Below are 5,297 nucleotides of genomic sequence, written 5' to 3'. Positions count from 1 at the left end.
TTACATGACGAAGATAAACATTTAGTGCAATTTGAAATGTCACAGTTTAATGAACACTCTGCAATTCGAGATACTGTATCCATACATACTCCGTAGCTTTTGCATTTTTTACTCACAAAATTTTTGTCTCATTTTTGTTTTTCTGGATTTTTTTTGATTATCGAGTGCACCTTTAATCAACAAAATACACTTTTATTTTTGGAAAAATACTTTTACCAAACTTATTTTAGAATTGTGCAAAAAATACATATTTAAAAATAAATCATATACATTTTATATTTAGAACTATTTTTTCAATTCCCGATCATTTAAGTCTTCATAGTGTATTATTTAACTATAAAAAATGAAAAGTTATCCAAAATGAACAAAATAACACTGCGATTATTGATTGTTTTAACCAACATGCATAAACACCTTTTTACCAAAAAGACAAAAAATACATTAAAAATATTACAACTAAAAAACCCGGTTCTTAACAGAAATAATACACTATTGTCTAAAAAATAAAACCAAAACGGCAAAAAATACGACTATAACAGATATTAATGTTGTGTAGTAACGGGAAATATTATTAGATGAAACTTGAATATACACAAAACCTCAATCTTAAAAATAATAAAATTATCTGTTAAATCGAAATTTTGACGTTTTCTTTCTTTTCAGTGTATTAATAATAATATTATAAAGTATAATTTATTTTTTTTTTCAAAATAATAATTAAATATATAATAAATAATAGTACAACAATATCTAAAAATAAAAAAGAATATTAATAACACATATATCCAAATAAAATAACTATATAAAAATTAATAACAACTATTAATAAATAGTTAAATGAATCTACAAAAAATCACATTCAAAAAAATTATTAATTTATATATTTTTTTAATCATTAAATATATTTTAAAAACTTATAGAGAAATATTGATTGATTTAATTAACGAAAATGTTATAAATATAATATATTTAATTATAATAATTTAATTTATTATAATATATAAAAAAATAAAAAATGTGTTAATTAAAAAAAAGATATTAATAAAACTAATTATTTATTGCTACATATTTTGAATCTTATATTGGTATTATTTATATTTTATGTGTTATTATTTTTAATACATTTTTATACTACTATTATTATATATGTGTTATTAAGTTTTAATTCAAATTATTGTTTATCACATTTAAATGGTATTATTTATAATTTAGAAATTAAGTTTATTATTATATTGAAATTTATATTGAAAATTGTTTTAAACCGAACCCGCCTTAAGAACAATTCAATTACAAACACTGATTATTTTATACTTTTCAATTTAATTACTACTATAATTGAAAATTATGGGGTTTTATTTTGTTTAGCTAAGGACAATAAAACGGTGATATACGTATCAATAATATACTTAATGAGCTTATAAACGTTGAATTTGAAATACTTAGTAAAGGAGAATGAAATTATCAAGTACCAAAGTAAATAACAAAAAAATGATTATATTAAAAGCATTTTTGTAAGTCATCATTGTGGTAATGATGTTATACTATTTGAATACCAACATTTGTATGATTCTAACGATTTAATTATGTGTTTATTGACTAACAGGTGATGATTATATTAAATTTCTCTAATGGCTGTTCGGCGACTTATGATATTACTGAGAAGTCGGCGCCTTTTTGAGTCCCTTTAAAAGTCGCCGACTTTTGAAGGGACTTCTTTAGTTCAAAAAGACTTTATTTAGAACCAAATAACTATTAACTTTAATAATTATACCATATTAATTATAGTCTCAAAAATGTGTAAAAACACAATAGTTGTTATAATTTGTTATATTATAATCATATAAATATAATTTAAAAAATGATTTGAGAAGATATAATTGGGACGGTATTGTTTCATTTTATTTTTTAATAATAATTATATTAAATTTATATGGTTTATTTTTTTGAATATCTTTGACATGATAAATGGTATTTTGAATAGTTATTTAACTAAATATTTAGGTCAGCGACTTTTAAGACCACTAAAAAGTCGGCGATTTTCAAAGGGACTATAAAGTCGCCGAACAGCTATAATGATATTTGTATCGTTCATTATGATACATATTGAATAAAGTTTAGCAATTCAATAGTTATTATATAGTTTACTTAAAATAATTCTGACTTGATATAGTTAAAACAATTAATATTTATTATAATTAATACTTTAAGTGTTTAAAAGAATTTTTATTACCAAAAATGTGGATTTTTAACACTTAAAAAGTATACAAAATGCGTTTTTGGGAAATGATTAAAAATAACAAGATTATTCAAAATATGATTTATGACAATTCAAATAAAATAGTAAAAAATTATAAAATTAAACCAGTCTTAGCTTAAAAATTCGAATATGAATAACATCGAAGCGGATACTTTTTTGTCTGCCTGATTTCACACATCCAAACAATGCGAAGAATATTCGCATTTGTTGCGTTCTTAACAATCTTCTTAAAGTTATTATCTCTTCAAATCATCAGAACATCTAATTCTGCAACTTGTTGAGTTCTTAAAGTCGTGTTTGAATGAAACTCGAGACTCTTTTACTGTTTTTGTTCAATCATATCAGCAACACCATAGAATTTTGACTGTAAATTGTTGTTTGTTTCAACGTCATGTTGTCTTTTATTTTACCTGAGATCGCGTCCATACTAATAATATCCGACATGTCATCAAACTGTAAAGCGGATTTAGCAGCGTCAGACAGTCTATTCATGTTGTCGTGGACTTTGTCCTTTGTATTTGTTATGAGGCTTTCCATTGTATCGGCCAAGTCTTTTAAGCCTTAATCGGTTTATTCAAGTGGCTCACTTATCGGCTATGGTTCTAGCTGCTATTCTATGTTTCGATATTTTTTCACCTTGTATTGTCAAAGCTTAATCAATTTTATGTATTATTACAGTTTTTTATTACAACTATTATAAAAATATTTAATGCTTTTATATTATTATTATAGTTAAATTATAGTAAATATCGCGTATGTAGTATATTATTAGATTATTTTAAGTTCTATAACAAACAATCGTAAAAAACCTAAAAATAATTGAAAAATAGAACTCAAAAAACAAAAAATGGAACTTATACACAACAACGTTAAATTTGAATTTTGTGAATTTTGGTTTTTAAGGGGTTTTTTAGAAGCAAAAGAAAATGGTTTTGAAACAAAGTTTTATTGTTTTACCCACAATAAATGGTATGCACCCGGTTCGCTATACCGCCATTATTCGACCCATAACTTTAAATTTCCCGAAAATTTGGCCGATAATGATCCCAATTTGGATTTAATTAAAAAACAATATTCAAATTTTTTAATTACTGGAAATAAAACAACGGTTCAAAATTCGTTTGTTAAAATTGGTTGTGTATTAGACAAAGATGAGTTGGTTAAAAAATTGAAACTTAAAAACCACCCACCACCTCCCCCCAAAAGACCAAGAAGAAACACAACAACAAATATTGATACGTTTACAATAACAAGTAAAAATGGCCCATTTGAACAAAGTGAACAATCAATGCAAATGGAAGATGCAAATATACAAAACGCAATACCTTCCGCTTTTGTTCCTGTTCAATGTTTTCCATCATTTTTCAGTGTTGAGAACAATATCAGTAACACATTTGGAAGAACTACAATGATGTTAGAAAATGAAGAAGAAGAAGAGTCACAGAGGAGTGGAGGAATAGAAAGTAATGGGGATCTAAAGGGTATCCGACCGCATGACGAAGTGGAGAAGAGTGGGAACTTAACCACTCCTGCTTTCGTTACTGTTCCAGATTTGCCATTTACTTTCGAAACTCCCAACCCTCTTAGAAATCGAGCAATTCAAGAACACCAGATCCAAAACGAAAGTGTTATCTTCGGACAATCAGTCATACAAAGTGTACAAGAACAAGTACAAACACCATCCAATAAAACTATTGAAAACAACCCAATCACAAATACTTTACTACAACAAAGTGATTATAACAACTTCGACGATAATCAAACTTTTTCATCTGACATTGAAAATATGTCATTAGAACAAAATATAGATGAAGAAAGTGATAGCGAATTTGAAGATACAAATAATGATTATATTGACCAAAATGAAAATGATGAAAATGAAAAAAGAGAAGATGAAAAAACGATAAAAAATAAAATCGACATATTCAACAACAACTTCTTCAATGAAATCACAAAGAAAAGTTTAAACAAATGGGACAAAAAGTTGTTATTTTTCAACATTGGAGAGTTTGTTGCAGAGAGTGGAAGTACATCAAAACAACGCTTTTTCGTTTTGTGTGATTATTTGTTTAAAAAATATGAAACAATGGAAAAATTAAGAGACGAAAGAAGAACAGCAAAAGGAAAAAACAAACCAAAAAGAAAATCATCACTCCATGTATTGAAAAAGATATTATTAACCTTTATGATTTCATCGACTTTCATTGATCTGAATTATTCAGAATCTCAAATGAACGGAGTTGCAGATGTTCTTAAGTATTATCAAAGATTTTTTTTGTATAAATCCTGAAAATTTCGAAAAGGTGTCAATAAGTCCTTCTACTGTTCGTAAAATAATGAATGAATACAACGAAATGCGCAGAGAAAGAGATCTCAAAGAAGTCAGAAAGGAATATGCGCAACGATTGAAATTGATTCTTTGTCTAAAAAAGGTCAAGATATTATGGGTGTTTTAATGCGTTATTCAACTGGTGAAGTGATTAAATGTTGTCCACTTTTCCTAGAAAAATACAATCATTCAAAAAGTGGAGTAGCTATGGCCAATTGGTTATTCACAAGATTACTAAATATAGAATTTCCAATTCACTTGATCATTTCTTTGGTGTTCGATTCAACAAGTTCTAATACATCTAAAAACGTTGGTCTATTTGTTGAATTTTACAATCTGGTCAAAAAAGCAAAACTCAAAACCATTGAAGGAAGCATAGTGTCTCGAACTTTAAAAGGTGTTAGTTGTTTTGGACACAGAGTAAATTTAATCGCTGAAGATGGCAACCGAATGGATCAGACTGCGATTATGACTGCTTTTGTTATTTATTTCTGTCAAAGTGATACTCTGAAAAGATTTTATTTGTTTAGAGAGTATGAAACTCCTCCACTTGGTGTGGCATCAAGGACTCGATGGCTTGAGATTGTAAAAAATATCAGAGATATCGAAGAAAATTATGGTCTGATTTTGTTGTATCAACAACAACCAAAAGCACACAGTGATATGATTGCATACATGAAAAAGATCTTTGTTAAAAAACAAATCTTTACC

This window comes from Entamoeba invadens, assembly GCF_000330505.1.
Source record: "Entamoeba invadens IP1 unplaced genomic scaffold scaff_1105074725569, whole genome shotgun sequence".
NCBI lineage: Eukaryota > Evosea > Mastigamoebida > Endamoebidae > Entamoeba > Entamoeba invadens.
The sequence above is the reverse complement of the archived record's forward strand: the minus strand, read 5'-3'. Positions refer to the sequence as shown.